This window comes from Hypanus sabinus, chromosome 3 (assembly GCF_030144855.1).
Source record: "Hypanus sabinus isolate sHypSab1 chromosome 3, sHypSab1.hap1, whole genome shotgun sequence".
In the NCBI taxonomy this organism is placed as follows: Eukaryota; Metazoa; Chordata; class Chondrichthyes; order Myliobatiformes; family Dasyatidae; genus Hypanus; species Hypanus sabinus.
This window is the reverse complement of record NC_082708.1, coordinates 192,122,083-192,137,643: the sequence shown is the minus strand read 5'-3', so window position 1 is coordinate 192,137,643 and position 15,561 is coordinate 192,122,083. Positions and strand designations below refer to the sequence as shown.

General features: G+C 45.3%; 1 pseudogene; it reads right to left on the bottom strand.

Annotated features, from left to right (window-relative positions):
• The window catches only part of LOC132390961 (disintegrin and metalloproteinase domain-containing protein 12-like), a 169,352-nt pseudogene that overhangs the window by 102,576 nt on the left and 51,215 nt on the right, over positions 1-15,561 (bottom strand).

Below are 15,561 nucleotides of genomic sequence, written 5' to 3'. Positions count from 1 at the left end.
CCTACCAAGCTCTCTGTATTCACTCTTCAGGACCTCCTCACTCTTTCTTCCTACGTCATTGGTACCGATGTGTACCACAACATCTGGCTGATCACCCTCCCACCTCAGAGTGCTGTGCACGCGATCAGAAACATCCCTGACCCTTGCACCCGGGAGGCAACAAACCATCCGGGAGTCTCTGTCACGAACACAGAACCTCCTGTCTGTTTGGGGGAAGATTTGCCTGATCTAATTTTGTCTTTTTTTGTGTGCGAGGTTGGATTTCGGGGTAGATGTTCCTGATCATTTTGTTTGTTTTTTTTGTGCGGGAGGTGGCGTTTGGGGATCAATGTTCCTGATCTATTTTGTTTATTTTTTGTTTGGGAGGGAGGATTTGGAGGATGATGTGCCTGATCTGGTTTGTTCTTTTTTTTTCTGGGGAATTGGGATTTGGTGGTTAATAATTGTGCTACCTTTCTTTCTTTCTTGGTTTCAGGGCTTCCCAGAGAATCGAAGAATTTCAGAGTTGCATACTTTGATAATAAAAAAACCCTTGAACCGCTGGAGACCAGTGGTTTACTGCAGGGGTCAATATTGTTCTTTGTGTCATTTAGAAACGACTTGAATGTGGAAGTGGAAGAATGGGTTGGCAGGTTTTCAGATGACATTGAGGTTGGTGGAGGAGTGAATGGTGTCGTAGGTTTCACTGGGACACTGACAGGATGCAGAGCTGCGATGAGAAGAAGCAAATGGCGTTCAACCCAGAAGAGATGCATTCTGGAAGGTCAAGCTTGAAGGCAGAATACAGAGTTAATGGCAGGATATTTGGCAGTATGGATGACCAGAGGGGTCTTTGGGTCTATGTCCATAGATCCCTCACAAGCTGTAAGTTGACAAGCTGGTTTAGAAGGTGTACGGTTCATTGCCCTTCATTTGTCAGGGGATTGACTTCAAAGCTAAAGGTAATGTTGCAGCTCTAGAAAGGGTAAGCTTGGGAGTGGGTGCAGAGGGGATTTACCAGGATGCTGTTTGGATTAGAGGGTACAGTATGTCTTATGAGGCTAAGCTGAACAAGCTAGAGATTTTCTCTTTGAAGTGAAGGAAGACGAGAGGGTGAGTTGAAGGAGGGGTGCTGTACAAGATGATGAGAGGCATAGTTTGAGTGAACAGCCAGAGACTTTTTCCAAGGCAGAAATGGAGGAGATCAGGGGCCATCATTTAAGGTGAATGGATAAAACTGGAGGATGTCAGAGGTATTCTTTTATATACTGTTATGAAGGATGAACAGTTCTAATGGACAGTAGGGTGCAGAGTTGCCCATATCCCCCCCCCCCCCGGAGAATCACGAACCATTACTGTTGCTATGCTGCTCATGAGAGAGAGAGATGAAAAGAAAACATGCAAGAACATCTGCTACAGATAAGAGAGGGGAGAGAGACTTGTTGATTTACCGCATTATGACTTCTGCGAGGGTTATTTATCTTCTACCATTTTGCTCATTAACATTCCTCAGTGGACAGCCGGAGTGGGCTGGTTTGATGGACACAGCCATTCAAAATTGATTGATAACTGAGACCCTGTGAGTAGGGATAAAAGTCAGGTCTGGAGAGACACCCTTCAGACACACCAGGAGACACACTAGTGAGCACTGACTGAGTGTTGGAACCCACAGGAACGGTGGGGGCATCGGAGACCGAACATGGAGATCGGTCACAAAGCTCACAGTGTTACAGCAGGGCCGGTGGGGACTTGTGTGTGTGTCCACTCATGCCAGAGTGACGAGTCCACCAGAGAAGAATGGTCTAGCTAAAGGACAGAGTGGTCATACCTGAATGGCCACGATGACACGACGGATCAAGAACACTAAGGAAGGTTTGACTGCTGTAGCTGTTACTTCTCTCTCTCTCCAACGATTACAACACAACAACCATATCTACCTCAGCACGCATGAACTGAACTGAACTTTATACTTTTCTATGACAATTCATTTACCCCTAGACATCGATAGAGCTTGTTTATTATTGATTATTATTATTCCTACACTTTTAGCTTTATTATTGCTAACTTATGTTATCTATATATTTGCATTATTGATATTGATTTGCTTAATTTACTAATAAACACTTTTGAATATAGTACCACCAGACTCCAATGGATTCTTCTTTCTCTGCTGGTCAGACACCCAGTTACGGGGTACGTAACAATACACACGAGGGTGGTGTGGGTGTGATTCACCCTGTCGGGGTAGTGGTCAAGGCAGATACATTAGAGATATCTATGTAACTCTTTGTAATGGAAAAATGGAGGCTATGTTGGAGGGAAGGGTTACATTGATCTTGGAGTAAGCTAAAGGGTGGACCAAAGGGCCCGTAGTGTGTTGTAATATTTTGTATTGAATGAACACATGAAGGAGCAGGGTGAGTTTGTGTTGCGAGAGTTGGTGTGTGCTACTCACATGATGAGCTGGGCGTTGTCATTGTACTTGCGTGGGAGCAGTTTGTTCTTTCTCCAGTCAAGGAAGCGGGGCAGAGTTTTGTGAGGATCTCTGTCCACTGTGATTTGGTCTACTGTCCACACTTCGACTCCGATCAAAGCAATCCGGATGTTAAGTGGTCTGTAATACTGCAGAAGGGAGAAGAGTGAGGTGCTGGTCGTTTGGCTCACCCGGAACCTGTTGGATTATTCACTGAACTGTACAGTAGAGTGACACCAAATGGATTGAAACTTCAGCTGTCTCTATTTCTCATAACTCAATTCCACCATCTTTCTGAGACTTTTCCCCACCCCAGGTATATACAATGATCTACTCTCTGCCCTCTTGGGCCAGGGAATTCACAACCTCCTGAAAAAAGGATTTCATTTATTTATTTATTTAGAGAAATCACGCAGAGCAGGCCCTTCTGGCCCTTTGAACCATGCCGCCCAGCAACCCCCAATTTAACCCTACCCTCATCATGGGGCAGTTTACAATGACCAATTAACATACCAACTGGTCCATCTTTGGACTGTGGGAGGAAAGCAATGTGGTCACAGGGAGAACGTGCCAACTACTTACAGGCAACAGTGGGAAGTGAACCTCGGTCACTGGTATTATAAACCTCTGTGCTCTATGTAATGTATAACGTTCACACCAGGAGAGATGAATCACCTATTGTGAGTATCTTCTCTGAATGTTGGTTTAGTTCTGACTGAGGTGGGTAGATGGCTTCATTGCTACAGTGTTTTCGGAGCGCGATGACCTGGGAGCCTGTATTTCACACACTTACCACGTCCACCGTGTTTGCAATGTTGAGCATCCTCTTCACCACAGCTTCCTTACTTGCTGACACTTGCAGGTACTGAAAAACAACCGATTGATTGGACTTGATTTCAAGATTCATTCTGTCCCACCTTTCCCATCACTCCCTGCCCCACAAGCCTGACCGCCATCTCACTGTCCCAACATTCCTCTCAGCTCTCTACACTCATGTGAGAGGTAAGAAGGAACAGGAGATTCTCACACAGGCTCACTCACCTCCTATATCATTTAGTGTGATCACAGACAAGCAGGAATTGGCCTCAATTCCACTCTTCCCACCTTTTTTTCCATCTACAAAAAGTAGATTTTTGTAGACCAAAAATCTACTTGATTCCCCCTTACACATACTGGTAACAAAGAGTAAAGGAGACAGGATACTTAGGGACAGTCAGTATAACTTTCTGATGAAGGGCTTTAGCCCAAAACATTGACTGTTTACTCCTCTGCATAGATGCTGTCTGACCTGATGAGTTTCTCCTGTATTGTGTGTGTTGCTCAAGATTTCCAGCATCTGCAGACTCTTGTGTTTATTCTGTGTAACTTCTGTCATTCTGTGGGATTCCACCACTCTCCTCTTCACTTCCTGTGGGGATCACATTCACTCCCGTGCCTACTCCTCTCCTCCCCCTCCAGACATCGCGCCATGTACATGTACAACCAAAGTTACATCGCGCCCATGCCTCCTTCCTCAGCACTATTCAAAGTCCTAAACTGTCCTTAATGAGGGAACAACTGCCTCCCCACCTATCATCACCCTCTTAGCTGGATTCACCTATTAGCCACCAGCTTGTACTGCTTCCCACCCTGGCCCCACTTTCTTATTCTGACTTTAGCCCTGTTCTAGTCCTGATGAAGGGTCTCAGCCCAAAATGTCAACTCTTTACTCCTCTCCAGGGGTGCAGCCTGACCTACTGAGCTCCTCCAGCATTTTTGTGTGTGACTATTGAAAGTAACCTTCCTTCAATTCAGCACCTTGCTCCTTTCCTTCAGTACCTTCAAAGTTACAGAACTTTAGTCACCATTTCCAAAGTTTACCCTACTGACAATTCCATCTCCTGCTCAGTTTCATTTTCTGCAAAAGGTTGAGAACTGCCTCAATAAGCAAAAGGCCTCCCTTTCTTTGAAACTCCAAAGTTACAAGTCTAGTCTGTTGGATTTTTCTGCGTGACACAAATGCTCACAATAGACAGGTACAGGTGAGAGAGCTGTGGGGTAGGAAGTGCATGATTCACACCCAGATGCTAGTGTGAATTGGAGATTGGTGATATATTTCCAGGGCAGAAGTAAGACAGAAGAATAGGATTTGGCCACTCAGCTCATCAAATCTGCTGTGCCATTACATAATGGCTGCTTTATTATCCCTCTCAATCCCATTATTCTACCTTCTCCCTGTAACCTTTGACACCCTGATTAATCAAGAACTTATCAACATCTACCTTAAGAATACCCAGCGTCGTGGGCTGCGTAACAATCTGGGGCAACGAATTCCAAAGATTCACCTCATTCTGGCTCAATAAATTCTTCCTCATTTCTGTTCTAACTGGATGTCCCTCAGTTTGGAGGCCAGGCCCTCTTGTCCTATACTCCCCCTCTGTAGGAAACTTTCCACATCTACTCAATCCTGGCCTTTCAATATTCGATTGGTTTCAATGACATCTCCCCTCATTCTTCTAAACTCCAGCGAGAACTGGCCCATCAAACATTCCTCATATGTTAACCCTTTCATTTCTAGGATCATTCTTGTGAACCTCTTCTGTACCCTCTTCAGTGCTGGGATATCTTTTCCGAGATAAGGGTCCCAAAACTGATCATGATACTCCATGCTGCCTCAACATTACATCCTTGTTTTTGTATTCTATTTACTTCAAATGAATGCTGACATTGCATTTGCTGTTCTTATGGCCAACTCAACCTGCAAGTTAAACTTTAGGGGATCAAGTCCCTTTGCATGACTGATTTTTGTATTTTCTCCCCATTTATAAAATAGTCCATGCCTTTATTCTTTCTGCCAAAGTGCATAACCATACGCTTCCCAGCACAGTATTCCATCAATCACTTCTTTGCTTTTTTTCCTAATCTGTCCAACTTCTGTAGACACCCTGCTTCCTCAACACTACCTTGGCCACAAAGTCATCAATTCCTTCATCCAAATCATTGACATTTAATGTGAAAAGAAGTGGTCCCAACATGGACCCCTGCGGCACATCACTAATTACCAGCAGCCAACCAAAAAGAGGGTTCCCTTTATTCCTATCTTTGCCTCCTGCCAGTCAGTCAATCTTCTATCCATGCTCGTACCTTTCCCGTAGTAACATGGGCTCTTATCTTGTTAAGCAGCCTCATGTGTCACCTTATCAAAGGGCTTTTGAAAATCTAAGTAAACAACGTCAACTGACTCTCCTTTGTCTATCCTGCTTGTTATTTCCTCAAAAGATTTGTCAGGCAAGATTTTCCCTTGAGGAAACCACGTGCCTCCTAGTACTCTGAAGCCCTATCCTTAATAATAGACTCCAACATATTCCCAAGCACTGAATTCACTGAAGCACCTTCTGCTTAGTAATAGCAATGACATTTACTTCTGCCCCCAACGCTCTTGAATTTCTGTGTCTTCCACTGTGAAGACTGATGCAAGTTACTTGTTCAGTTCATCTGCCATTTCTTTGTACAACATTGCTATACAGCATCTCCAGTGCCATTTTCCAGTGGTCTGAAAAACAACTTTTGTCTCTTTTATATCTGAAAAACTTATTGTTTCTTCTATATTATTGGCAAGTTCCCCTTCATATTTAATCTTTTGTCTCTTTATGGATTATTTTTTTGGTTGTCTTCTGTTGGTTCTTAGAAGCTTTCCAATCCTCTAACTTCCCGTTGTTATGTGTGATGAACAAGCCAGATGGAAGTGGGGTCCAGAGTTGACCCCCCCCCCCTTGGGAACTATGCTGCTAATGAGAGAGAGAGATAAAGAACAGAGGGAGAGGCATCTGCTACAGATAAGAGAGAGAGAGAGACAGATGATTAATGTATTATGGCTTCTTCACTGATTGTTTACCTTTTGCTACAAGGACACTTCTTTGCTCGTTAACATTCTTGCTGAGACAGCAGGAAGTGGCCTAGTTTGATGGACATGGACATTTTGAATTGATGGATGGCTGATACCCTGTCAGTGGGGATAAAAAACAGGTCTGGGGAGACAGCCTCAGACACACCAGTGGACACTGAAAGAGTGTTGTGCACCCACAGGAAGGTGGGGGCCTGGAGGATCGGTTTAGGAGAATTGGTCCAGAGCACAGTGGATGAAGGCAGACCAGTGGGGACTTGTGTGTGTGCGTCCGCCCTTGCCTGGGTGATGAGTCCATCACTGAAGAACGGTCTAGCCTGGAACAGAAGGGTCATAGTCGGTGACCCCAACAGTACAACGGAACAAGAAGACAACGGAAGGTTTGCCTGCTGGAGCTGCTCATCTCTTGCTCTCTCTCTCTCTCTCTCCAACATTGCAACACTACAACAACTACCTCAGCACGAACTGAACTGGACTCTATATTCACCTATGACAATTCATGTACCCCAAGACCTTGATAGAGCTTGGTTTTGATTCTTATTCCTGCACTTCTGTATTTATCATTGCTAAACTGTTTTATATGTATATTTCCATTTTTGATACTGTATTGCTTAGTTTACTAATAAACACCTTTAGTTACAGTACCACCAGACTCCAACATATCATTCCATTTCTGCTGGTTTAGTAACCCGGTCATGGGGTACGTGACACCATGACTGGCTGCATCACAGTCTGGCATGGAAACGCCAATGCCCTTGACTGGCAAATCCTCCAAAAAATAGTGGATACAGCTCAGTCCATCATCAGTAAAAGCCTCCCTATCACTGAGCACCTCCGCATGAAACACTATCACAAGAAAGCAGCATCCATCACCAGGACGCGCTCTCTTCTCACTCCTACCATCAGTTAGGAGGTACAGGAGCCTCAGGACTCACACCACCAGGTTCATGAACAGTTATTACCCTTCAGTCATCAGGCTCTTGAACCAAAGTGATAACTTCACTCACTTAACTGGCCCCATCATTAACTTGTTCCCACAACCTATGGACTCACTTTCAAAGGTTCTTCATCTCATGTTCCCGATATTTATTGATTAGTTATTTACTATCATTATTTCTTTCTTTTGTATTTGCGGTTTGTTGCCTCCTGCACTCTGGTTGAACTCAGGTGTTCTTTCATTGATTTTGTTATGGTTATTATTCTATGGATTTATTGAGTATGCCCACAAGAAAATGAATCTTAGGGTTGTATCTGGTGGCATATTGTATGTACTCTGATAATAAATTGACGTTGAACATGAGCTTGTTGGAGATGGTGCAGACGGTGTTGGTCAGATGGCATTTGCATCACAGACGGACGGGAGGAAACGGCCCCAGAGGAACCGGAGCAACTCACAAGTCTCTGTGATGTGGGAGTCACACAGGATAGAAAGAGGCCCTTCAGCCCAATGGTGCATGCCAACCAAGGTGCCTATCTAAAGCCAATGCAATTTGCCTGCATTTGCTCTGTCTGCACTAATCCCTTCCTATACATGTACTCTCTGAAAGCCTTCCCAGTGTTGTTATAGTAACTGCCATTTCCTCTGGCAACTCATTCCCTCTGGGTGACAAACGTGTCCCTCGGTCTTCTTAACTTAAACCTTTCCCAACTCTGGAGAAACTGGGATGTTGGGAAGAGAGCCACATGGTCACAGGAAGATCAGACAAGCTCCACACAGACAGCACTCAGGGTAAGGATTGGACCTAGGTTACTGGAAACCTGAGGCAGAAACACATCTCACTAAGTCCCTTTCCAGTTCTCCTATCACTTCTTCTGAGGTCCTGGGAGTTCCAGTTCCCAGCTCTGTCTTTTCTCCAGGTATCTCACCATCCACATCTCCATTTGCCTCACCACTCCAGTCACAGAATTCCCAACCTGTCCACAAACCCACCATCTCAGCTGGAAATGTATACCATGTTGGAATCCAGCTCATCAGCCTTTGTTACTGTGTCTCACCACACCCCCCATTCCCAGAGTTATCTCACCTTGTATTTCCACCTGCTCTTTCCTTTCCAACCTCACTCCTTCAGATGACTCATGTTTAGCTCCCTCCCATCAAATACATTTGGAGAGGCCACCCACCTCTGAGCTGTCTGCTACCATCACCAGCTCCACATACTTTGTCTCTTCCATCAAATCCATCTTCTTCATCTGAAACAAAGGGGTGCCCAGTTAGTTGATAGTGCAAGGGGATCCCATTTGATGATGTTGTGATATCCAAGTTAGTTGGCTGGGGGAAATTATCCCCAGTTCCTCAGTCAGCCACCAGCCACTGAAGCATCATTACTGAAGGCTCTGCATAGCTCCATTTACCAAGCCTATTGTTGGCACAAACAGATATATCAAAACCACAGGCAGGTGACTGAACGCTTGGCCAAACGGGCTGTAAACTGAAATCTTGATGGAAAGGCCAGAAAAGCAGAGCTCACAACTCATTAATCTGGTCACTAACTACGTCTAAAAATTGTCGATAACAGGTGGTGGCAAAAGACTATTGTACTCACTGCTGCGGCCTTTGATTTTTGTAGTAGAACACAGAACAGGAATAGGCCCTTCAGCCCCATGATGTGCGAAACTAATTAAATGCCTAAGAAACTAATCCTTTTTGCCAACACAATGTCCATAACTCTCCATTCCTTACAAATTCACATGCCTATCTGAAAGCCTCTAAAAAGTGACCATCATATCTACATCCTCAACCCGGGCAGTGTTTTCCAGGGACCCACAACTCTGTAAAAAACTTGCCCCTCACATCTTTGAACTTACCCCCCCCTCACTTCCTGGTATTAGAATCACAGTCATAGAAAAGAACACAGAAACAGGCATTTCAGCTCATCCATAGAACCACAGAAGCCCTTCAGCCCTCCATGTTGTGCCAACCCATATAATCCTTAAAAAAAGTACTAAACCCACACTACCCTATAACCCTCCATTTTCCTTTCATCCATGTGCCTGTCCAAGAGGCTCTTAAATACCCCTAATGTTTTAGCCTCCACCACCATCCCTGGCAAGTCATTCCAGGCACTCACAACCCTCTGTGTAAAAAACCTTACCCCTGATGTCTCCCCTAAACTTCCCTCCCTTAATTTTGTACATATGCCCTCTGGTGTTTTCTATTGGTGCCCTGGGAAACAGGTACTGACTATCCACCCTATCTATGCCTCTCATAATCTTGTAGACCTCTATCAAGTACCCTCTCAATCTTCTACGCTCCAAAGAGATAAATCCCAGTTCTGCTAACCTTGCTTCATGTGACTTGTTCTCCAATCCAGGCAATATCCTGGTAAATCTCCCTTGCACCCTCTCCATAGCTTCCACATCCTTCCTATAATGAGGTGACCAGAATTGAACACAATACTCTAAGTACGGTCTTACCAGAGATTTGTAGAGTTGCAACATGACCTCTCTACTCTTGAAATCAATCCCCCTGTTAATGAAGCCTAGCATCCCATAGGCCTTCTTAACTACGCTATCAACCTGTGCAGCGACCTTGAGGGATGTATGGATTTGAACCCCAAGGTCCCTTTGTTCATCCACACTCTTAAGTAACTGACCATTAATCCTGTACTCAGTCTTCTGGTTTGTCCTTCCAAAATGCATCACCTCACACTTGTCTGGATTGAACTCCATCTGCCATTTTTCTGCCCAACTCTGCAATCTGTCTATATCCTCTTGTAACCTTCAACAACCTACAGCTCCATCCACAACTCCTCCAATCTTCGCGTCATCCGCAAATTTACTCACCCATCCTTCCGCCTCTACATCCAGGTCATTTATAAAAATCACAAATAGCAGGGGTCCCAGGACAGATCCCTGCGGCACTCCACTAGTCACTGACCACCAGGAAGAATACTTTCCTTCCACAACTACCCTCTGCTTTCTTCCTTTAGCCAATTTTTAATCCAAACAGCCAAGGTTTCACTTATCCCATGCCTCATGACTTTCTGGATGAGTCTCTCATGAGGGACCTTGTCAAGTGCTTTGCTAAAGTCCATGTAGACCACATCCACTGCCCTACCCTCATCAATTTCTTTTATTACGTCTTCAAAAAACTCAATCAGGCTCGTGAGGCACGATCTTCCCTTCAAAAAGCCATGTTGACTATCCATGAGTAGACTGGTCTTCTCCAAATGCTCGTAGATCCTATCCTTAAGAATCCTTTCCAATAGTTTGCAGACCACTGACGTAAGACTCACCGGTCTATAGTTCCCAGGTTTCTCCCTATTAACTTTTTTAAACAAGAGAACTACTGATGCACCATCAATAACTCACACTGAGATGTAAGGCGAGATATCGGCTTTTATTGACTGGAAGAAGGAACCAGGAGTAAGTGTCCATCATACTATGTCCTGGAGACTGAGGCTGAGCGTCAGGCCTCAGATCGCCTTTATACAGGGGCCTGTGGGAGGAGCCACAGGAGCAGTCAGCAGGGGGCGTGTCCAGACAGGCACATAATTCACCACAACTACATTTGCCATTCTCTAGTCCTCCGGCACTTCCCCTGCAACCAAAGAGGATTCAAAGATCACAGCTAATGCTTCTGTGATCTCTTCTCTCAATTCCCACAACCTGGGGTGTATCATATCTGGCCCTGGGGATTTATTAATCTTAATGTTTTTAAAAAGATCCAGCACTTCTTCCTTAATCTCCACATTGTCCAGCACACAGGCCCGCTCTACTTTGACCTCATCCTGATCAAGGGAAGAGATTGCTGAACATCTGGCTAGGATCTTTATGTCCTCGTTGTCCACGGGAATGGTACCGGAAGATTAGAGGGAGGCGAATGTTGTCCCTTTGTTCAAGAAAAGGTAATAGGGATAGTCCAGGTAATTATAGAACAGCAAGCCTTACATCTGTGGTGGGAAAGCTGTTGGAAAAGATTCTTAGAGATAGGATCTATAGGCATTTAGAGAATCATAGTCTGATCAGGGACAGTCAGCATGGCTTTGTGAAGGGCAGATCGTGTCTAACAAGCCTGATAGAGTTCTTTGAGGAGGTGAGCAGGCATATAGATGAGGGTAGTGCAGTGGATGTGATCTACATGGATTTTAGTAAAACATTTGACAAGGTTGCACATGGTAGGCTTATTCAGAAAGTCAGAAGGCATGGGATCCAGGGAAGTTTGGCCAGGTGGATTCAGAATTGGCTTGCCTGCAGAAGGCAGAGGGTCATGGTGGAGGGTGTACATTCAGATTGGAGGGTTGTGACTAGTGGTGTCCCACAATGATCTGTTCTGGGACCTCTACTTTTTGTGATTTTTATTAACGACCTGGATGTGGAAGTAGAAGGGTGGGTTGGCAAGTTAGCAGATGACACAAAGGTTGGTGGTGTTGTAGATAGTGTAGAGGATTGTCGAAGATTGCAGAGAGACATTGATAGGATGCAGAAGTGGGCTGAGAAGTGGCAGATGGAGTTCAACCCAGAGAAGTGTGAGGTGGTACACTTTGGAAGGACAAACTCCAAGGCAGAGTACAAAGTAAATGGCAGGATACTTGGTAGTGTGGAGGAGCAGAGGGATCTTGGGGTACATGTCCACAGATCCCTGAAAGTTGCCTCACAGGTGGATAGGGTAGTTAAGAAAGCTTATGGGGTGTTAGCTTTCATAAGTCAAGGGATAGAGTTTAAGAGACACGATGAAATGATGCAGCTCTATAAAACTCTAGTTAGGCCATACTAGGAGTACTGTGTCCAGTTCTGGTCACCTCACTATAGGAAGGATGTGGAAGCACTGGAAAGGGTACAGAAGAGATTTACCAGGATGCTGCCTGTTTTAGAGAGTATGGATTATGATCAGAGATTAAGGGAGTTAGGGCTTTACTCTTTGGAGAGAAGGAGGATGAGAGGAGACATGATAGAGGTGTACAAGATATTGAGAGGAATAGACAGAGTGGACAGCCAGCGCCTCTTCCCCAGGGCACCACTGCTCAGTACAAGAGGACATGGCTTTAAGGTAAGGGGAGAGTAGTTCAAAGGGGATATTAGAGGAAGGTTTTTCACTCAGAGAGTGGTTGGTGTGTGGAATGCACTGCCTGGGTCAGTGGTGGAGGCAGATACACTAGTGAAGTTTAAGAGACTACTAGACAGGTATATGGAGGAATTTAAGGTGGTGGGTTATATGGGAGGCAGGGTTTGAGGGTCGGCACAACATTGTGGGCCAAAGGGCTTGTAATGTGCTGTACTATTCTATGTTCTATGTTCTATGTTCACATATGCATAGAACGCCTTAGGGTTCTCCTTAATTCTACATGCCAAGGCCTTCTCATGCCCCCCTTCAAGCTCTCCTAAGTCCTTTCTGTAGATTCTTCCTGGCTACCCTATATTTCTCATATTTCCCTCCTACTTCCTTCTTCTTATATCTAACATATGCTTCCTTTTTCTCTTGATGAGTTGCCTCACATGTTTCATCAGCCACGGTTCCCTTTTCCTACCTTTTTTTCCTTGTCTCAGTGGGACAAACCTATCCTGAACCCAGCTCAAGTGGTCCCTAAACTTCTCCCACATTACTTCTGTGCTTTCACCCTTGAACATCTGTTTCAATTTACTCTCGCTAGCTCCTGCCTCATCCCTTCAAAGTATGCCCTTCCCCAGTTAAGCACTTTATCCCTGATTTTATCTGATTTTATCCCTTTCCGTAGCTATGCTGAAGCTAAGGGAGTTGTGGTCACTCTCACCAAAATGCTCCCCTACCAAGAGGTTTGTCACCTGGCCAGGTTCATTACCCAGAACTAGATCCAGTATAGCCTCTCCTCTCGTCGGCCGGTCCACATACTGTGTCAGGAATCCTTGAACACACCTGACAAATTCAGCCCCATCTATCCCCCTTGCACTCAGGAGGTGCCAGTCAATATGAGGGAAGTTGAAATCACCCATAACTACTACCCTGTATTTCCTGCACCATTCTAACATCTGCCTGATTATCTGCTCCTCGGTGTCCTGAGGGCTATTTAGGAGCCTATAGACTACTCCCAGCACAGTGATTGATCCCTTCCTATTTCTGACTTCCACCCAGACTGACTCCATGGACACTCCCTCTGCAGCGTCCTCCCTTTCTATAGCCATGATACTATCCCTGGCCAGCAATGCCACTGCCCCACTTTTCTACCTCCTGTCCTATTCCTTTTAAAACACCTGAACCCCGGGACCTGCATCATCCAATCCTGCCCTTCCTCCAACCAAGTTTCAGTAACGGCCACAACATCGTAGTTCCACGTACTAATCCATGCTCTAAGTTCATCCTCTTTGTTTCTAATACTCCTTGCATTGAAATAGACACATTTCAACACCTTTAACTGGCTACAATCATCTTCTGTCCGCTGCCTGTCCTTCCTCATCAACTCAGAACTCTTAGTATCATGCCCTTGTCCTTCTACCTTAATCCCTGCACTCACATTCTGATTCCCACCCCCCTGCCAAACTAGTTTAAACCCTCCCCAACAGCTCTATCAAACCTGCCCGCCAGGATATTGGTCCCCCTGGGATTCAAGTGCAACCCGTCCTTTTTGTACAGGTCACATCCGCCCCAAAAGAGGTCCCAATGATCCAGAAATCTGAATCCCTGCCCCTTGCTCCAATCCCTCAGCAATGCATTTATCCTCCACCTCATTCTATTCCTATTCTCACTGTCGTGTGGCGCAGGCAGTAATCCCAAGATTACTACCTTTGAGTTCCTGTTTTTCAACTTCCTTCCTAACTCCCTGCAGTCTTCCTTCAGGACCTCTACCCTTTTCTTACCTATGTCATTGGTACCAATATGTACCATGACCTCTGGCTGTTCTCCCTCCCACCACAGGATATCTTGAACGTGATCAGAAACATCCTGGACCCTGGCACCTGGGAGGCAAACTACCATCCGAGTTTCTTTCCTGTGTCCACAGAATCGCCTGTCTGAACCCCTGACTATAGAGTCCCCTATCACTACTGCCTTCCTCTTCCTTTCCCTATGGACATGTGGACATGTGGTCAATGTTTAAGGATCTCTTGCAGGATGTTAGGGATAAATTTGTCCCGGTGAGGAAGATAAAGAATGGTAGGGTGAAGGAACCATGGGTGACAAGTGAGGTGGAAAATCTAGTCAGGTGGAAGAAGGCAGCATACATGAGGTTTAGGAAGCAAGGATCAGATGGGTCTATTGAGGAATATAGGGTAACAAGAAAGGAGCTTAAGAAGGGGCTGAGAAGAGCAAGAAGGGGGCATGAGAAGGCTGAGGCGAGTAGGGTAAAGGAAAACCCCAAGGCATTCTTCAATTATGTGAAGAACAAAAGGATGACAGGAGTGAAGGTAGGACCGATTAGAAATAAAAGTGGGAAGATGTGCCTGGAGGCTGTGGAAGTGAGCGAGGTCCTCAATGAATACTTCTCTTCAGTATTCACCACTGAGAGGGAACTTGATGACGGTGAGGACAATGTGAGTGAGGTTGATGTTCTGGAGCACGTTGATATTAAGAGAGAGGAGCTGTTGGATTTGTTATAATACGTTAGGATGGATAAGTCCCCAGGCTGCTCCACGAGGTGAGGGAAGAGATTGCTGAACATCTGGCTAGGATCTTTATGTCCTTATTGTCCACGGGAATGGTACCGGAGGATTGGAGGGAGGCGAATAGACAATAGACAATAGACAATAGGTGCAGAAGTAGACCATTCGGCCCCTCGAGTCTGCACCGCCATTCTGAGATCATGGCTGATCATTCACTATCAATACCCAGTCCCTGCCTTGTCCCCATATCCCTTGATTCCCCTATTCATCAGATATCTATCTAGCTCCTTCTTGAAAGCATCCAGAGAATTGGCCTCCACCGTCTTCCGAGGCAGTGCATTCCACACCTCCACATCTCTCTGGGAGAAGAAGTTCTTCCTCAACTCTGTTGAGGAATGTTGTCCCCTTGTTCAAAAAAGGTAGTAGGGATAGTCCAGATAATCATAGACCAGTGAGTCTCGCGTCTGTGGTGGGAAAGCTGTTGGAAAAGATTCTCAGAGATAGGATCTATGGGCATTTGGAGAATCATGGTCTGATCAGGGACAGTCAACATGGCTTTGTGAAGGGCAGATCGTGTCTAACAAGCCTGATAGAGTTCTTTGAGGAGGTGACCAGGCATATAGATGAGGGTAGTACAGTGGATGTGATCTACATGGATTTTAGTAAGGCATTTGACAAGGTTGCACATGGTAGGCTTATTCAGAAAGTCGGAAGG